The 20,775-nt window shown below is 40.0% G+C and overlaps 1 protein-coding gene across 3 annotated transcripts in view; it reads left to right on the forward strand.

The window, feature by feature from the left end:
* The first annotated feature begins 943 nt into the window (after positions 1-943).
* SESTD1 (SEC14 and spectrin domain containing 1) overlaps positions 944-20,775 on the forward strand; it is a 147,354-nt gene continuing 127,522 nt past the window's right edge. For 2 of the 3 annotated variants that reach the window (XM_060621978.2, XM_060621977.2), the window contains exon 1: positions 944-1,253. The gene's annotated coding sequence lies outside the window, so the exon portion shown is untranslated. Of the gene's footprint in view, positions 1,254-1,504; positions 1,605-20,775 lie in introns of those variants that run through there. The other variant, XM_060621979.2, reaches the window with a different exon arrangement.

The raw sequence follows: 20,775 nt of genomic DNA on the forward strand, positions 1-20,775 counted from the left end.
ATACCATGGTAATTAGCTTGAACCTGATTGCCCAGGTGGAGAGCCTCTGAAGAATTTTAAAGAGGGAGGCTCTGTGGTTTTGGAGCATTCTCTGGCAGTCATACGAAACAGAAGCAGAAATTAGGAAAGCTTGATCTAAAGAGTGGCAAAGAGGTTGAAATAGTGGAGACAGATTATTAGTCACAGAAATAAGCGGAAGAATTCATCCATGGGATTTTGATCAGAGAACTTTAGTGGAGAGAAATTTGATTGCCTAGTTGTTGGAATGGCAAGATTTTATCCATTGAATGAGGTGATACAGAAGCGAGTGGTACAGTGAGTAATACGGAAGGCCTGGGATTGGGACCATATGGTTGCCCTGAGCTTGTGTATATTAGCTGCTGACTCTTTTGAACTGAATTCAGGAAATGACATAAAAATGATTTGCGCAATAAAGTTAGAAGAACGAGGACTCCGAAGCCAGTACATTTGGAGAAAAATAACTAGGGTTGGTGAAGATGGGGAAGTAGGATTATCAGAGGGCCATTTGTGAATAAATTTTGGATCGCCCAATAGAAAAATCCCCAAAGAAAAACAAATGCCCTGAATCCAGCCTTTCCTCACTACGACCCATTTCCCCCCCAGCTGCCTTCATTCTCCAGAACGTAGAGGTTAGAATTTCGAAAATTTGGAGACCATATACTCAAACCTATATATGTCAGGCTGAGGACAGAGAAAAGAAACGATTTGCAAGCCGTCAAGTAGCGGGGTCTTTCCTTAAGACCCGGCTTCCAGACTCTAGCCTCAGTGCTCCTATCGTTACCCACACCGCTGCGGGCTTGGCAGCGCGGAGCCCCGCGCGCGGCCAGCTTCTCGGGGTCAGCCGGGGTGCGTCGAAGGCCCCTTCCTCGCCCCACCCCCACCGCAGCCCCGGTGGGACTGCCCGCCCCGCCCCCTTCCGCGCCGGGCGGGGTCGCTGCGCCGCCGCTAATCGCGCGCGCGCGGGGTCGCGCGGACGCGGGTCGGGCCGCGGGTGCGGGGAGGTCGCCAGGCCGCCCGCGCCGCCGCCCCTTGCTTGACGCACGGAGGGGCCGGGACACGATTTGCCGCGAGTGGCTGGAGTCGCTGCCGCCGCCGTCCAGGCCCGCTCCGCCCCCGGCCCGCCTTTCTCCCGCCTCGTCCTCCGCCTCCGCCCGCGCCTAGCTCGCGTCCCCGCGTCCTCCCCACCAACCCCGGAGCTGCCGGCCGCCCGCGCGAGCGCCAGCGCCAGCCAGGTGAGTGTGGCCGCCGCGCGGCCCGGGCGGCCCTGGCGGGAGGAGCGCGCAGGCCCCGCGGCCGGGCGGCGAGCGCGGGCGGGTGGAGGAGGCGGGGGTGGCGGGCCCGGCTTTCTTCCTGGGCGCGGGCCGCGGGGCGGTGGAGCCGCTCGGCTGAGGGAGGGGCTCCCGCGCCCCGCCGCCGCCACCGCAGACAAAGCGCCCGAGGTGGGAGCCCCGCGGGCGGCCTCTGCCTCCGCGCCGCCTGCCGGGTGCGGCCTCGTTCCGCACTGCCCGGCCGCTCTCGTCTCCCCACCCTCCCCGAGCACCCTTGTTCATTTCTGGGTGAAAGGGACACGCATCATGCAACAGGTTTGGGCGTTAATCCTCATTTTCCGGCGGGTCTTGTCCTCCCGGCGTGCGGGCACCACATGCGGAGGCGCCGGGCCCCGGGGCGAGCCCGGCGGCCGGCTCCGGCAGCCGGCTTCTTTGTGTGGCCAGTGACCAGCCTTGCCCGGTGGGTGGGGGACGCCCGCCCGAGGCCCCCGGGCCGTGGCGAGGCTCCTGGATGCCTGTGTTGCGGCGTGGGGCTTGGCTTTCCCTGGGCCTGCAGGCTGTTAACATCCCTTCAGCCTTTGGAGGAGTCACAAAGAGAAGGAAGAGAGGGTTGGCAAGGATCTCTGGTTATGTATTTATTTTTCATGCGTTAGGTAGACTGATAGTAGAAAGGAGCCGCAGTCTGGCCGGCTCGTGAAGTTGCGGGTGGGATTTCGACCTGGGATGCACGGTTTGGACTTGCTGCTGCTCTGACAGCAAGTGGTTTTCTTGGTGCTTTGACGTCTTTCTCTCCTACACAGACATTATCCCAGAAGTTGGAAGTGGTCTTTGAGGGAGTAACTGTATAGCAGCTGTTTGACAGGTCACCTCTTGCTGCACATTTTGTCCGTGCCAAATATACCCACAACACATCCTGGCATAGGTTGACAAACTCTCAAATTAAAATTGCCACTCAAAATCCGCCCGTTTTGGAAAATATTAATCCACATGGTTTTCTTTGGCTTAATCTGGGATTATTTTCGTATGTGTGAAGAACTTTTTTCTAACCCCCCCCCCCCCCCCCCCAGGAGGAATACTTAATAAAAAACAATTTATCTTTGTTCATATACCTTGGTCATGCTGTTACCTAGCTGGTTTTGTTGGTATGCTATTTTAGTATAACAATACTAAATGGAAGGAAAATATCTTACTTGTGCTTTGAGCAATAAAATGCCTCTTTGTTCTAGAACCAGGAAGTTTTTATACATAATACTTTTTGTGGACAAAAGTTGGTGACTGTCTTTGCCCCATGACCCAATACATGAAAAAATTCCCAATGACTTAGACAGCATTACACAACTCTATAGATTGTCTATCCCAAACCCCAGGAAATCATTTTGCTGTGTATTTATTCAAGCAACATAGACTTAATTTAACCTTAAACATTGGGCCTAACTCTATAAACTCCTTCAACGTTAGGAATGAATTGATTGCATTTGAAGAGTTTGCTAAGCATTTTAATCCCTGAGAAGAGTAATGGGAAGGAGTAATTGATGGAGATTAGGAACCCCTGATGGATTTAGCAGAGTGGCAGGAGAACAGAACATGAAAGGTGGTAGACATTGCAAAGTTCCATCTACTTCGGTTTTAGTTGATAGGCAGGGGCATATCTGAAAACTAAATGTCCACTTATTATAAAAAAGCAGAAAAACGTGTTACATTCTGACCTATTTGGTTTTTTTTCAGTGTACTCTGGAAAGACTCCTTGAAGCTCTTTCTACTCCCTACAAACAAACTTGCTATTAATAAGGACTTTTCTTTTGAAGAAATAAAATTATACCAAATTAATGTGATCTGTGGAAAGTTTCTCTGGAATGATTAGTAGTTTTACTTTACTAAAAATACCATTCATCTGTATCACATCTGACTTCAGAGAGCTTTTCATAGCTGTTACAAGCTACAGGAACAACCTCTTGGAAAAAGTAGAATATTGACTGATGATGAGGAGCAGAAACTTAAATTTTTATAATAGTTTTTTTAATTGAGATATAATTCTTATACCAACAAAATTCACTCTTATAATGTGTACAATTCAGTGGCTTTAGTATATTCACAAGGTAGTGCAGACATCACCAATTCAAGAATATTTTCATCATGCTGAAAAGAAACCCCCTTACCCCATAACTGTCACTCTCATTCCTCATTAGCTGTCACTCTCATTCCTCTTCTCCTGCACTTGGCAAATATTGATCTACTTTCTGTCCCGAGATTTGCCTATTCTGGATGTTTGATAGAAAATGAATCATACAAATATGTGGCCATTTGTGTCTTTTACTTAGCATAATATTTTTAGGGTTCATCCATATTGTGCATTTTGCCTACTTCATTTTTATGGCTGAATAATGTTTCCTCTATGGGTATGACACATTTTGATCATCCTCTCATCAGTTGATGGACATTTGGGTTGTTTCTACTTTTTGGCTGTTATGAGAATTGTTGCTATGAACACTCATTTACAAGTTTTTGTGTGGACATGTGTTTTCAGTTCTCTCGGGTGTATACTGAGATGTGGTATAGCTGGGTCTTACGATACCAAACGTCTGTTGTCCAATGGCTGCACCATTTTACATTTTCACTAGCAAAATATGAGGGTTCCATTTTCTCCAGGACTTGTTAATGTTGCCTTTTTGATGACAGCCATGCTAGTGGGTCTGAAGTGGTATCTCATTGTGGTTTTCATTTGCATTTCCTTAATGGCTAATGATGTTGAGTATCTTTTCATGTTCTTATTGGCCTTTTGTTTATTTAGACAAAATGTCTATAATGGTTTCTAAGTTTGTTTTCACATGTATTTTCTCATTTAGTCTTTGAAATGATTCTGTAAGATAAGTTTATCCATGTTTTACTGCTAGGAAGCTAAGGTGCAAAAAGGTTAAATAAATTGCTTGTTTTTTAACCTTAGAGTTAGTAGGAGGGTTTGAATGTACACTCAGATCTTCCTCCATTCTTTCCACTCCAAGAGGCATACAGAAGTTAAATTGTGTTTGCAAATTTGCTCGGCTAATCATTGACACAGTGGGGAAAAATAAATAAAAAATCAAACCAAACAACAAAAAGCAGGTGTTGTGGCCATAGTGCCTCATATTCACCAGATTTTGTTATTCTTTAAAAAAAAAAATTTTTTTTTTAACATTTATTTATTTTTGAGAGGCAGAGAGAGGCAGAGCATGAACAGGGGGGAGAGAGAGACACACAGAATCCGAAGCAGGCTCCAGGCTCTGAGCTGTTTGTTAACACAGAGCCTGATGCAGGGCTCGAACCCACAAACCGTGAGACCATGACCTGAGCCGAAGTTGGATGCTCAACCAGCTGAGCCACCCAGGAGCCCCTAGATTTTGTTATTCTTTTAAAAATAAAGCCTTTGTTTTCTTCTGTCCTAATAAGGTAGATATGATTTCCATATTTCCTATACAGAAGCAACCAGAAAGAGTAAACCTAGTAACAGCTTCTTGGTGGCATAGCTAATCCTAGAACCCACTCTTCACTGAGACGTTGTGTTTTATATTACCCTACAGCTTCCTTGTTCTGTTCTCCCACTGATATGTTCCCTTTATCTTAAAATAATTGAATAATTTTCCATCTTTCATAAATGTTAAAAATTTTCTGGGTTAAACTGAAATTAACTTATTTTTGAGCAGGGCAGTTTGCCAGTTTCATCTTGAAGTGCAGGATTACTGAGGTACATATTTCAGTTTTTATGTGGCACTCTGTATCAGACATAGGTATGCAAGATTAACAGCTCCTTAAGTGTAGGGAGAAGCCATATGTTATTTATTCATTTTTGCATATCCATTGTCCAACATAGTGTCCAGCACTATGAATACAAATGAATTTTTTTAATCCCCCCCCCCCAAAAAAAAAAACTCCATAAAAATGATCTGGTGCTGTTTTTTAGAATAAAGGCAGTAAAAATTCCAGAAAAAAAAATATTTCTTACCCCTGACACATGACCTAAAAAAATAATAAATGGTAAAAATTGGAACTTGACTTAAAATTCAGCATGTATCTTATGGAAGGAAGTAACTGTTCCATCCTGGGTTTAAAAAAAAAAAAAAAAAAGGCCCTAGGGGTGCCTGGCTCACTCCATAGGTAGAGCATGTGACTCTTGATCTCAGGGTCCTGAGTTCAAGCCCCATGGGTGGGGGGTGGAGTTTACTTAAAAAAACAATAGGGTGTAAATACCTGGTGGCTGGCACAAGTGCTTATAAGCTCAGTGCCCATTCATAGGAGCTGCAACCCCCCTCCATGTTAAATAAATGAACGCCCAATGAGTAAATAGAAGAATTCGTTTTCATTGTAACAAGTAGAGAAGATACAGCAAATGAGTGTTTAGGCTGTGCTTTTCATTTATATATTTTAATGGAAGACTTGATGCATGTTCATTATAAAAATTCAGGTAGTATGTAGGTATATTCAGTAAAAGCTGAAAACCTCCCTTTACTTCTTGTCCCCGTCCTTTCCTTCACCCCCAAGATCATTCCTGTCCCAGGTAACCATTGTTAACAGTTTAGGGTTTATATTTCCACCTGTATCTTTGAATGATGTGTGTATATCCAACCTACATATATCCAACCATACATACATACATTCACATTGGTTTTCCCTTTACAGATGGGATTGTACTACACGTTTCCTTAGTTTTTATAGTTACATACATTAAGATTTTTGCATTTATAGTCACAAAGGATAAATATAATATTTATGTTTTCTTTTTGGTTTGCTATCGTTGCCTGGTTTTGGTGTCAGAGTTAAGCCGCCTTCTAAGAATGAAGTGAAAAACTCTCCTTTTTTCCCCTGTGCTCTGGAATAGTTTAAAAATGTCTGCCCTTAAGCATTTATTAGAAATTCCCTGATAACCTTGGGGGAGGGAAGAGATCTGAGACAACCTTTTAACTTCTTCCTGTTTTTCTTGTTCTGTTGAGTTTTGGCCAGTATTTTCTATTACATTTTTGGGGAAAGAATCCTTCCATATACACACTTCCCTTCCCTTAGCTCTGATGAGTAAGTTGAGAAAAGCAAATGGTTAGCTGAAGCAGTGGATGCAGGAGTATATGTGCTTTTCTCTTAGAGAGGTCCAGGGTAAGGCCCTATGCTTACTAGTTGTATAACCATAGAGAAGACTTTCTCTCTTCAAACTTCTGTTTTCTTATCTGTAAAATGGTAATAATCCCTACCTCATAGGAGTCTTGAAAGTATTAAAATGAGATGTGAGCTAGCGTATGAAAAAATCTCAGTAGTTGTATCTAATAAAAATTGACAAATCTATACTATTAAACTGTAACGTTATACAAATGTAAATTTGTCACTATAGTTACCATAAGTTGTTTTACTTTATCAAGAACAAGTTTAAGGAGAGGGAATGGTGGAGCTATGGATGGTTTCCACTAATAAATTAGAAGGCTCTATAAAAATTTCCAGGTTATTTAGAATTTGATTTTGGTAGACAGTGATTTTTAAAAACTGAGTTGAATTCTCAGCAGCTTTTTTTTTTTTTTTAAGTTTATTTATTTTTGAGACAGAGAGAGACAGAGCATGAACGGGGGAGGGGCAGAGAGATAGGGAGACACAGAATCGGAAGCAGGCTCCAGGCTCCGAGCCATCAGCCCAGAGCCTGACGCGGGGCTCAAACTCACAGACCAAGAGATCGTGGCCTGAGCTGAAGTCGTACGCTTAACTGACTGAGCCACCCAGGTGCCCCAATAGACAGTGATTTTTAAATACCTGCACAGTTTTGAGGCAGGTTAGTGGGGAAAACACACCTGGATTAATCCTGCGTTATCACTTATTAGCCTTGTGACTTCGGACAAGTTAAGAATTTCTCTCAGTAAAATGGGATAAATACATTAGCTTTATAGGGTAGGTGTTAGGAAAGAGAGAAGTATAGTGTTCATCTAAAAAGCATTCAGATTGTTTATTTTTATTTTTTAAAGTCTATTTTGGCGGGAGATGAGCAGAAAGAGATTAGCATAGTGTTTAGCATCTAATAGGCATTCATATTGTTTTTATTATTTTTTTTTAAGTTTATTTTTCAAGAGTGGGGGAGGGGCAGAGAGAGAGACTCCCGAGCAGGCTCTGCCCTATCAGTGCAGAGCCCCTTGCGGGACTGGAACTCAAGGAAACCAACCATTAGATGGTGATGTGAGCTGAAGTGGGATGCTTAACTGAGTCATTTATGTGCCCCAGGTGTTCTGATTGTTAATTCTTTTTCTTTGCATGACCATCAGTGACAAACATGCGGTGCGAGGGTTCTGCTGTTTAATTCTGCTTGATGTAGTGTAAAGAACATTAGGCCCTTAGACTTTTAGCCTGTGTTTTACAATTGCTAGCCATTGGCCTTGGACAGATCACCTGCTCAGCTTCTGTTTCCTTACCTATTAAAAAAAACAGCAAGAAATTGAACACGTATTGAGCATCTATTTTATATGCATTTCGTAGGTAGTTTACAAATCTTAACCTCATTTAATTCTCCCAATAATTCTATTGAATAGAGATGATTATTTCCCATTTTAATGAAACAGAGGTTCAGGGTTTTCTGACATTTATTTGGAGGAACCCCCCGCCCATGCTTGTCCACGTTCTTTCACTTGTTAGAGCTGTCCTCTCTTGGTGACGGTAGGGTGTGCCCCTGTGCACAGGGAATTCCGAATAAGCATACTGCAAACTGAAATACTAAATGTATTAAAAAACTCAACCACAGTTGGCTGAGACTACTTATTTATTAATGATTTCCATTAATAAAATACAAATAGAGGATGGTTAATGTATCCTAATGCCCATACTTAAGAGTAGTAATTTAAGTTTTTTAATATAGTACTTGAGTTGTTGATAATCGTTTTACCTAAATAATTCATCAGGCTTCATTGCATTTCCAATTTGACCAGGTAGAGGAGAGGGAATAGGTAATGGTCATACAGAGAAATCTAAGACTGTTTGATAGTGACGCGCGCACGTGTGTGTGTGTGTGTGTATGTGTATGTATATGGAAGAGCTCAGAAGCAGCAGTTCTTTGACAGCTTGGCGTTTACAGAAACTACAGGTTCTTGGAAAGAAGTAGGGAAAATCTGCATTATAATTCGTTGTCTACTTGCAGACTTGCAGAGTCATTTGAAAAATGAACCTGCCTTTGTCAGCTGGTTTATAAAGAGCTATTGATTATGTTCTTGAAAGGTTGTGATACTGTATTTCCTTTGATAGGGGTTGCCAAAGCTTTTGCTATGAGTTTCATTTTATTTGATCAGAGTCCATGGTATTGACTGGCTTTTTTGTAAGTTTTGTGCTAGGGATGTGCAAACAAAACAAAACAACAACAACAAAAAACTCAACAACAAAAAACTGCTCTTGGGACATCACAAATTAAATTGTAATTGAATAATAGTATATAGAAGGTCCAGAAATTCTGTCTTTTGAAACTTCAGTTATCATTTTTATTCTATTTGGTAGGAGTGGGAATTCCTGTGTTTAACTTAGAGAATTTTTATCAGAGTGGGCTTGAATTGTGCTATGTAAATTCTCACTGTTATTGAATGCTTTTTGGCAGAATACAGTACAAAGCATCATGAGGTATATGTAATCGTTAGAAAACGTGGTTCTTGTCTTCAAAAAGTTTATACTTAGGGAGGCACTGAAGGAAAAAACTAAAAGCACATAGCAAATTCTTAAAGCTTGTGCGTGCTTTTTGTAAAATCAGTTTTGCTGCATTGGTCTTTGGTAAGATACCGTAGGTATCTCTTGATGGTACTATCAGAAACCTCCCAACTCTTTGAGAAGTGGTAGTTGTGTATCTTGTATATCTAGTTCATCTTGTTCATTCTATAGTGTTCTCTTTGCTCCATAAAAATTACTGTTTGGTCTAAATACACATAATAGTTCCCATTTTGAGTACTTTCCTGTTTATCTCCTGGACTGTGGACTGGGCTTTCCTTTTTGTGATGCCCACTAGAAAGCCAAAGTCATTTGTGGCCCACTCCTGAGCAGACATAGTGATTTTATGCTGTACATATTTTTAGCCTTTTTCTTGGCACCATTTTTGGTGTTTTCTTTATTCTTTTGCATTTGTTTTTTAAATTTATTACCTTTTTACAGTTTGTGTATTCTTGTAAGTCTCAATCCTTTTCAGAACAAAATACTGGTATGTGTGTATGTGTGTACATACATGTATGTATATGAAATCCATGGAGGAACATATCGAGGCAAACAGATTAATGTAGTGGAGACCAGATGTGGCAAATGGGTTTTATTTCATGGGCCAGCTTTGATTGATGGTGGCTGCATGGAACACTGCATTAAGAAGTAGCTGGAGGGGCACCTGGGTGGCTTAGTTGGTTAAGCGTCTGACTTCAGCTCAGGTCATGATCTCACAATTCATGGGTTCGAGCCCCGCATCGGGGTCTGTGCTGACAGCTCCAGCCTGGAGCCTGCTTCACATTCTGTCTCCTTTCTCTGCCCTCCCCTGCTTGTGCTCTCTCTCTCTCTCTGTCAAAAATAAATCAACATTTTAAAAAAAAAAAAAAAAAAGAGGAGAGAGGGAATCCCAGGTAGGCTCTGTGCTATGATAGCACAGAGCCCAACCTGGGGCTTGATCTCACAAACTGTGAGATCATTACCTGAGCAGAAACCAAGAGTCAGATGCTAACTGACTGAGCCGCCCAGGCACCCTTAATTAGATTTTTTTATCTCCTAAAATTCTAATTAATTCCTTGTATTATTTCCAGTGGCTTTGCCTTAGTTCATGTTTTTGTCATCCTTTTCATTTCATTTATTTATTTTTTAAAGTTTATTTGTTCTGAGGGCGGGGCGGGGGGGAGAGAGAGAGAGAGAGAAAGAACGAATGAACCAGAGACAGGGCAAGAGGGAATCCCAAGTAGGCTCCACGCTGTCAGCACAGAGCCTGATGCAGGGCTCAGTCTCGCAAACTGAGATCATGACCTGAGCCGAAATCACGAGTCAGATGCTTAACGGACTGAACCACCCAGGTGCCCCTAAAATCTTAACTCTTAAATGGCTCAGTAAAAAGATGCTCAAATTAATTCATAATAAAAGTAGGCACCAATTGATTGACAAATACCAAATAATTTGGTAACATGGATATAGAAACACAGATGTACTTCTAGGTCTTTGATGGATATGCAAAATGCTACAATACCTACCAAAATTACAAAGGCAAGTAACCATGTCTAGAAATCTCTTATAGTATACCCACCTGCCTCACCACTGTGTGGAAGATAACATATACAAAGTTATTCATTGCAGTATTTGTAGGTACAAAAAAAGTGAATAACAGCCAACATTTATCTACACTTGGTATAGGGTCAGACACTGTTCTAAGCACTTTACACACTTTCTCATTAAATCCTCTCAATAATCCTATAAGGTAGGTGCTATTAACACTCCCATTTTATAGATAAAGAAACTGAGAGGCCAAGTATAAGTAGCCAAAGACCACATAGACAATGTAGAGGCAAGAGTTTGAACCCAGGTAGTGTAGCACCGGAGCCTGTTTTCTTAACTGACATGCCATCTAACTATAGATCAATATATAGTACATCCTTCTTAAGGAGTGTTACATTTTTAATTTTATTTTTATAAAGATTTTTTTTTTGTAATCTCTACACCCAACATGAGGGTTCAAACTCACCCTGAGATCAAGAGTCGCATGCTCTTCACAGAGCCAGCCAGGCCCCCAAGACTACTACATTTTTAAAAAGAAAGTTCCTTTAATTCCCCCTTTGAGTTCTAGGGTAGACTGAACTCAGTGACTGACTTCAAAAAGCAAAATACGGAAAGGGAAAAATAGTAACTTTACATTGAAGAAAACTGGCAAACATTACCTTAACCAAGGGATCTAGGTTAATATCACCAATGATGTCATGTAAATACATCAAGGACTCCCTCACATTACATGTTGAGAAGAGCAGCTCAATTTTGTGTATTGTTTTCAGAAATCCATATCCTCATTTTAATCATGAGAGAAACATTAGATAAAACCCAAGTTGAGAGTTACTCTATAGCGTATCTGACCAGTATTCCTCAAAACTGTCAAGAAAAGACTGAGAAACTGTCAGAGAAAACTAAGGAGACAAGATAATTAAATGCAATGTGGTATTCGGGATGAGATCCTGGAGCAGAAAAAGGACATTAATGGAAAAATTGATGATATCCAAATAAAGTCTACAATTTAGTTAACAATAATGTATTGCTGTCAGTTTCTCAGTTTTGACAAATGTACCACAGTAAGATGATAACATCTGAGGAAACTGGGTAAGGTACATACAGGAACTTTTTGCACATTTTCCCCCACTTTTCTGTAAACCTAAAATTATTCCAAAGCAAAAGGTTTATTTTTAAAAAAGAAGATGACTCTGTGTATTGATATGAAAAAAAACCTCTAAGAAGTGAAAAATGAAAGGTGTAGAATATGTATGTAGTATGGAATCTCGTGGCGCCCCTAAAGATATTGTTTGTATAAAATGGATGGGAAAGCACATGTATGCATAAAGGTTTCTGGAAAGATACATAAGAATCTGATGACACTGGATGACTTTGTGGAGGTGAGAACTCAATAGTTGAGGAACAGGAATAAAGGAAAGACTTTTTAATGTGTCCTTTTCTATCTTTTTAATTTTGAAAAATAGAATTAGCATTCAAAAAATAATTAACTTTTAAAATGAAATGGATGAATGGGCGCCTGGGTGGCTCAGTCGGTTAAGTATCTGACTCTTGATTTCGGCTCAGGTCAGGGTCTCAGCTTCATGATCCCAGGGTCCTGGGATTGAGCCCCTCAGGCTCTGTGCTAAGTGTAGAGCCGTTTTGGCATTTTCTCTTTCCCTTTGCTCTTTTCCCTTGTGTGCTTGTTCGCGCTCTCTAAAAAACAATAAATAAAAATTTTTAAAAAATTAAAAATTTTAGATTTTGATGCTGCTTTTGTGAAGTAAGTTGGACTTTATTATCTGGAAAGTGATAAAAAATGTTGGGGGAAATAATTATAATAACTAGGTAAGGAATAGTTTGAACCTCGTAAAGACTAGAACTAATATTATGGTTGCAAGATGGGCAGTCTGAGAAGTAGATCACTAAGTTGCTGACCTCTCTTCTGGTGTGGTAGTATGGTGTCTTGGTAATTGCTTTTTAAAAAGGTTTTTGTATTTATGTATGTATGTATGTATGTATGTATGTATGTATGTATGAGAGAGAGGGAGAGGGGGAGAGTGAATCCCAAGCAGGCCTCATGCTGTCAGTGCAGAACCTGATGTGGGACTTAGACTCACAAACTGTGAGATCATCACCTGAGTTGAAATCAAGAGTTGGATACTTAACCAACTGAGCCACCCAGGTGCCCTGTTTTTAAAAAAGTTTTAGGGGTGCCTGGGTGGCTCAGTTGGTTGAGCATCCGACTTCAGCTCAGGTCATGATCTCACGGTTCGTGAGTTCGAGCCCAGCATCAGGCTCTGTGCTGACGGCTCAGAGCCTGGAGCCTGCTTCGGATTCTGTGTCTCCCTCTGTCTGCCCCTCCCCCACTCATATTCTGTCTCTCTCAAAAATAAATAAACATTAAAAAAAAAAGTTTAAAAAAAAAGTTTTAAGAGGTAGGGTGCTTGGGTGGCTCAGTCCGTTGAGCATCCGACTTTGGCTCAGGTCATGATCTCACAGCTTGTGAGTTTGAGTTCCGCGTCGGGCTCTGTGCTGACAGCTCAGAGCCTGGAGCCTGCTTCATATTTTGGGTCTCCCTCTCCTCTTTGCCTCTCTCCCACTCATGCTGTCTCTTTCTGTCTCTCAAAAATAAATAAACATTAAAAAAAATTTAAAAAAAACGTTTTAAGAGGTATTGCCACCATCCTACATTTGAAGCCAGCAATGAAGGAAACTGAAGGCAGGGGTAGAGGTTGGAAGGAAAGGTTATAGTTACATTAGAGTAAAACTGAAAGGTAATCAGCGTGACACATCTTTTATGATATTCATGTTTTTATTTTGTATAATAATTAGGCCAAAATTAAAATATATTGTAATTAGTTGTGTATATAATTGTAATTAATTTTGACATGTAGTTTTAGAAGTATTTCCATACCATTGCCTTCTCCCGTATATATAATCATTGCCGGTTGGTAGTTTTGTTCCGATCATGTATTATGTACTGTTTGGTGGTTGTTACTGTTAACTGCCTCCCTCCAACACCCCCACCTCCACCCCCAAGTACATGTAAAAATCAAAAGTGCTGAATCTTACTTTCCATCTACTGGATAGGGGTGATAGTGGGTGTGATGACCTTTTGCTCTTTTCCTTAGTTGAGTTTCATGTCTGGGAGTTCATGAGCTTAACCGCCTCATGGACTGTACACACCCGGCTTTACCCCTAACACATTGGAGGTTCCAAGAACTCTGAAGCATGAACAGATTGTGGGATGGTGGAGGGGAGGAGGAGGTACAAAATGACCACAATTCTGAAAGAAGAAAGGGATGTCAAACCAGGAAGCGGAAGTAGGCACCATGAAAAATGGAATCTGGATGCTCAGAATTTGAGATTCTTGGCTTCTTTTTAAAAAAAAATTTTTTTTTTTTAACGTTTATTTATTTTTGAGAGAGAGACAGAGCATGAACGGGGGAGGGGCAGAGAGAGAGGGAGACACAGAATTGGAAGCAGGCTCCAGGCTCTGAGCCATCAGCCCAGAGCCCGACGCAGGGCTCGAACTCACGGACCGTGAGATCGTGACCTGAGCTGAAGTCGGACGCTTAACCGACTGAGCCACCCAGGCGCCCCTAGATTCTTGGCTTCTGAATAAGTAAGGCGGAAAGAGTGGAGAGGGCAAAGTAGAGCTCATGTTACCTATGAACTCTTGACCCAGTTCCCCCGAGCATGGAGCTGGAGGAAAGCGGTTTTCCTGGAGGACTCAGCAAAATAAAAACCGTTCCTACTTCTTCAAACCAAACATTCTTCTAGATGCTTTAAACTCTAAAACAAGTCTGTTAAAAGATTTTCTTTCCTTTTCAAGTCATTTTCTGTTTTGATAGGGTAGGCTGAAAGACTATTCCTGGCCTCCTGGGGCCAGCAGGTCTGAAGGATGCCCTGGGGTGGGAAGGAACTCAGAAGGCACAGGAAAGGGAAGCTTAGAGGCAGCTTAGAAGACAAAGGTGGAGTTTTATGGATTTTCACCAGGTTCTGGATTGTCTTTCCTCACAAATAAGAGCTCTATTCCAAATATTTCCTCTCTATAGGATGGGCAGCTAACCAGACAGCTTGAGTTGTGGTGAGATGGAAACTGCTACTGCTGCTTTGTAATTTGGGGTTTGTATTCAATTTACTTTGAAAATACCTGGAACTCCCAAGATCAGAAATGGGGAGTGGATGCTTTTGGGTACCTGAATTAAACAGATGACAACACTTGGACTACAGTTTTAATTCTGTCTTAAACATACAGTTTCTGTTTAAATGCCATTTGAGTTAACCTGCTTTTGTACATAGTGAGAATATTTAAGCCTATCACTTACTTATATCTTAGTGTGAGTCATTTAAGCAGGTAATTATTGCTTTCCCCCTTGATACTTGGCTGAGATCAGGTACTAAGGAAGTAAGAATGTTGATAGGAGAGGTCATTTTATAATTTGCATCTTCTGTGCAGGATCATGCTGGACACTGTGGTTGTTAACTTTCTGTGACATTGAAGAATTGAGGATAGCCTGGTGAAGGGAAGCATAGGTGTTGGAGCTAGGATAAATCTGGCTTAGGCTTAGCACAGAGCCTGACCCTCTTTAATCATTCTACATATGGTAACTAATATCTCCCCATCCATTGCTATTTGATCATTATTATTCTTCTAATTTACTTTTAGAGCACATCGTTCAGATATCAGAAAGTGCAAAGGTTTCAGTGAAATTTCCCACCCATCTGTAGTAAGATACAGTTTTTTGTTTTGTTTTGTTTTTGCAGCCACACCTACTTCCTTCCCACGTACCCCCTTTTTACTTCTGGCAATCATTAATCTATTTTCCCTTTCTATAATTTTGTCATTTCAAGAATGCTATGTAAATTGAATCTGTAGTATGTAACCTTCTGAGATTGGTTTTTTTTCATTCTTTGTAGTCCTCTGGATATTCATTTAAGTTTTTTGTAATCTAAAGAGTTTATTCCTTTTTAATTGCTGGGTAGTATTTCACACTGGATGTGCCACAGTATATTTAAACATTCACCCATTGAAGGACATCTGGATTGTTTTTTGAGTTATTGGTTGCTACGACTAAAGCTGCCACAAACATTTTTGTTTGGTTTTCATATGAACATGAGTCTTCATTTTTCTGCACTAAATGATCAGGAGTGCAGTTGCTGGGTTGTATGGCTGCATGTTTAGTTTTTTTGTTTTTTTGTTTTTTTTTTTAAAGAAATTGCAGAGGCACCTGGATGGTTCATTCAGTTAAGCATCTGACTTCAGCTAAGGTCATGATATCACCATTCATAAGTTCAAACCCCTCACAGGGCTCTATCTGCTGCCAGCACAGAACCTACTTTGGATTCTCTGTCCCCCTGCCCCTCCCTTCCCCCCCAACTTCAAAAATAAACATTAAAAAAAAAATTTGCCAAACTGTTTTCCATGGTGGCCATACCATTTAATTTTTGCTAGCAATGTATGAATATTATGGACTGCATTTTGTTCCCTCTAAAATTGATATGTTGAATTCCTCACCTCCTGTACCTCACAATGTGATTGTGTTTGGAGATAAGGCCTTTAAAGAGGCAATTTATGTTAAAATGAGGCCTTTAGAGTGGGCCCTAATCCATTCTGAGTGTTGTATTTATAAAAAGAAATGTGGGCACACATCCTTGAGGGATATTCATTCGCAGAGGAAAGACCACATCGGGATACAGTGAGAAGGTGGCCATCAGTGAGCTAAAAAAAGAAGCCTCAGAAGAAACCAAACCTGCTCACCCCTTGATCTTGGACTTCCAGTCTCTGGAATTGTGAGAAATAAATTTCTGTTGTTTAACCAACCCAGTCTATGGTATTTTGTTATAGCAGATAGCCCTAGCAGACTAATACATTGAATGGTCCTTACCCTCCCCCCCCATTTTTTTAAGTGCTTATTTAAATTAGGGAGAGGGAGACAGACAGTGTGTGAGCAGGGGAGGGCAGAGAGAGAGAGAGAGAGAGACAGAGAGGTAGAGAGAGAGGTGGAGAGAGAGAGAGATGGAGGCAGAATCCAAAGCCTACTCCAGGCTCTGAGCTGTCAGCACAGAGCCCAGCGCTGGGCTGGAACTCATGAGCCATGAGATCATGACCTGAGCCAAAGTTGGACACTCAACTGACTGAGCCACCCATGTGCCCCTCCCTCCACATTATTGGCAACATTTGGTTTTTGACTTCAATTTTAACCATTCTGATAGGTGCATGATGAGGTCCCAGTGTAATTAGTGTACACTAATTGGTGTAATTAGTATTTTCTTGGTGGCTGGATGGCATTGAATATCTTTTCATGTGCTTGTCATTTGTGCATCCTCTTTGGTGAAACTATTCATGTTTTTTGCCCATTTTCTATTTGGATTTTTTTTAACTGTTGGGAGTTTCAAGTATTGTTTTCTATATTCTAGATACTAGTTCTTTGTTAGATGGGTAGTTTGAAAGAAGTTTTTTCCCACTCTGTAGCTTGTCTTTTTGTTTTCTTAACATAGTCTTTCATAGAGCAAAAGTTTTTGATTTTGATGAAGGCCGCTTTTTCATTTTTTTCTTCTATGGATTCTGCATTTGATGTCAAGTCTAGTGTAGCTATACATAGATCCTGAAAATTGACTCCTAAGATTTTAGAAAACTTGTGGAAGTTTGAGTTTTCTATTTTACATTTAAGACTGTGATCCATTTTGAGTTAATTTTTGTATAAGTTTCTCTCCACCCCCCCCCCCCCCCCCCCCCCCCCGCCGCTGTTCCCATATATATCCAGTTGTTCTATTGCCATCTGTGGGAAAGGCGATCTTTGTCCCTTGAATTGATTTTGTATCTTTGCTAAAAAACAATTGGGCATATTCATGTACCATTTTTCGGTTCTCTTTTCTGTTCCTTTGACCTATATGTTCTTCTGCAAGTGCCACGGTCTTGATTATTGTAAATATATAGTAAGTCTTGAAGTCTGGTAGACTGATTTCTCCTACTTTATTATTTTCCAAATTTATTTTAGCTATTCCAGTTCCTTTATCTTTTTATGTAAATTTTAGAATAATCTTCTTTGTATCTACAAAGGATTTCGAAGAGAGGGACATGAAACCCATGTGTTAATTTGAGGAGAATTGATATCTTTATTATATTGTGTCTTCCAATCCATGAACATGGTATCTCTCTCCTTGTTTTATAGGTCTTTGTTTTTTCTCGTTAGCATTTTGTGGTTTTCAGTATGGAAGTATTGTGTATGTTTTGTTAGATTAATAGTTAAGCGTACCATTATTTATTTATTTATTTTTTAATATATGAATTTTATTGTCAAATTGGTTTCCATACAACACCCAGTGCTCATCCCAAAAGGTGCCCTCCTCAATACCCATCACCCACCCTCCCCTCCCTCCCACCCCCCCATCAACCCTCAGTTTGTTCTCAGTTTTTAACAGTCTCTTAAGGCATACCATTATTTAGAGTGATTATAAATGGTGTATTTTGTGTTCACAGACTTGTTACTAGTATTTAGAAATACAGTTGATTTTTTTTGTTTAAATTTTTTTAATGTTTTTATTTATTTTTGAAGGAGAGCGAGAGAGAGCATGAGTGGGGGAGGAACAGAGAGAGAGGGAGACACAGAATTCGAAGCAGGCTCCAGGCTCCAAGCTGTCAGCACAGAGCCTGATGCAGGGCTCGAACCCATGAACCATAAGATCGTAACCTGAGCCAAAGTCGGATGCTTAACTGACTGAGCCACCCAGGTGCCCCCAGTTGATTTTTTTTTTTTTTTTAATGATGTATTCTACAACCTTGCTGAACTCATCTATTCTAGGAGTTTTTAGATTCCTTGGGATTTCTTACATAGATGAATATGTTGTCTGCAAAGAGGGGCAAATCTCATTTCTTATTTATTGATTTGTATAACTTTTATTTTATTTTCTCACTGCACTGATTAGAACTCCCAGGACTGTATTGAATAAGATTGGTGAGAGTGGACATACTTGCCTTGTTTCTTAGGGAAAAATATTTAGTCTTTCACCATTAAGTATGATGTTAGCTGTACTTTTTTTTGTACAAGCTCTTTATCAAGTTGAGAGAGTTCCCCTCTGTAGATATTTTTCTAAGTTTTTATGATGAATGGGTGAGGAATTTTGCTAGTTGTGTTTTTGCAACAATTGATATGATTGTAATTTTTCCCCTTCACACTGGTAATATGGTGGATTACATTGATTAATTTTCACATACTGAACCAACTTTGCATGGAATAAACACCACTTGATCATTTTGTATTATCTTTTTATATATTGCCAACTACTATTTACTGTTTGGTTAACAGTTTTTATATTTACATTCATGTCTTTGTCTGATTTTGGTACCAATGTGTAGTGCTAGCTTCATAAAATCAGTTGGGGAGTGTTCCCTCCTCTCTATTTTCTAGAGTAGTTGTTTAGAATTTATATTAATTCCCTTATAAACATTTGGTAGACTTCTCCAGTGTAAACCATCTGGGCTTAGATTTTTTTTTTCAAATTTTGTAAATTGCAAGTTCATTTATCTTAATAATGTTTAAAGAGCTATTCATATTATCTGTTTTATATTAAGTGAATTGTGGTAGTTTGTGCTTTTTGAGGGAGTGGCCCACTTAGTCTGAGTTGTCAAATCAAAGTGGTTAGAAGTGTTCATAGTATTTCCTTATCCTTTTGCTGTCTGTAGTTGGTAGTGCTATTCCTGTTTCATTCCTGATATTGGTAATTAATGTCTTCTTGCTTTTTTTTCTTATTTTTTCCCGTTTTGGATTTATTTCGCTCTTCTCTTGAATTGGAACTTAGATTATTGATTTGAGATTTTTCTTCTTCTAATGTATTTAATGTTATAAACTATACTACAGAACTGCTTTAGTTGTGTTCCACACTTTTTGATATATAGTTGACCCTTTAATGGCAAGAGTTTATTTAATTTATTATTATTTTTTAATGTTTATTTTTTGAGAGACAGAGACAGGGTGTGAGTGGGGTAGAGGCATGGAGAGAGAGGGAGACACAGAATTGGAAGCAGGCTCCAGGCTCTGAGTGGTCAGCATAGAGCCTGACACGGGGCTTGAACTCACGAACCGTGAGATCATAACCTGAGCCAAAGTTGGATGCCTGACCGACTGAGCCACCCAGGCACTCCTAACAACATGAGTTTAAACTGTGGGTCAACTTACATGGTTTTTTTTTTTTTTTTCAGTAAATATATTGGAAAAATTTTTGGAGTTTTGTGACACTGTGAAAAAACTAGCAGACAAACTGTGTAGCCTAGAAATAACAACAACAACAAAAAATTAGAGGTATGTAACAAATGCATAAGATAATATGTAGATGCTAGTTTATCACTTACTAACATAAAATAAACACAAATCTTTTATAAAAAGTTAAAATTTATCAAAACTTATGCACACAAGTACTTCCAGACCATATGTGGCACCATTCCTAGTAAAAACTAAATAAACAAATATAAAGATATAAAGATGCAGTATTAAATCATTACTGCATAAAGTTAACTGTAGTACATATTGTACTACTGTAATAATTTTGTACCCACTTTGTTTCATATTATCTCACTCTTTGATGTCTAGCATTAGTAATGTGCATAACACATACAGTTTTGTATCGGGTAAGACAATATTGATGTAGGGATTGACAGTTCATCTTTAAAAACAGGTACTGTAAACTTACACTATCAAAAAATGCAGTTCAGTATTGTAAATGTTTTTTCCTTAGGATTTTCTTAACATTTTCTTTTCTCTAGGTTATTTTATTGTAAGACTACAACATCTATAAAACAGATAAGACATGTTCGTTGATTTATGATATCTGTAAGGTTTTTGGTCAACTGTAGTCTGTTAGTAAAGTTTCTGGAGAGTCAAAAGTTACATGTGGATTTTCTACTGCCCGTAACCTGTTGGTGCCCATAACCATAACATTTTTTGAGGGGCAACTGTACTGTATTTTAGATGTCATTCAGTTCAGTGTATTTTTATTTATTATTTTGTTTATTTTGGGGGGGGGGTAGGGGCAGAGAGAGAGAGGGAGACAGAGGATCTGAAGCAGGCTCTTTGCTGACAGCAGAGAGCCTAATGAGGGGTTCGAACCCTTGAACCAAAAGATCATGACCTGAGCTGAAGTCAGACGCATAACCATATTTTAAATTTCCCTTGAGACTTCTAAATAAACCCTGGGTCAAACAAGAAGTGTGTTACTTAGTTTCCAAGTAGTTGAAGATTTTTCCTTTTATTTTTCCCTTATGGAGTTTGGTTCTGTTGTTAGAAGATACTTTGTGATT

This window comes from Panthera onca, chromosome C1 (assembly GCF_046562875.1).
Source record: "Panthera onca isolate mPanOnc1 chromosome C1, mPanOnc1 haplotype 2, whole genome shotgun sequence".
Lineage (NCBI taxonomy): Eukaryota > Metazoa > Chordata > Mammalia > Carnivora > Felidae > Panthera > Panthera onca.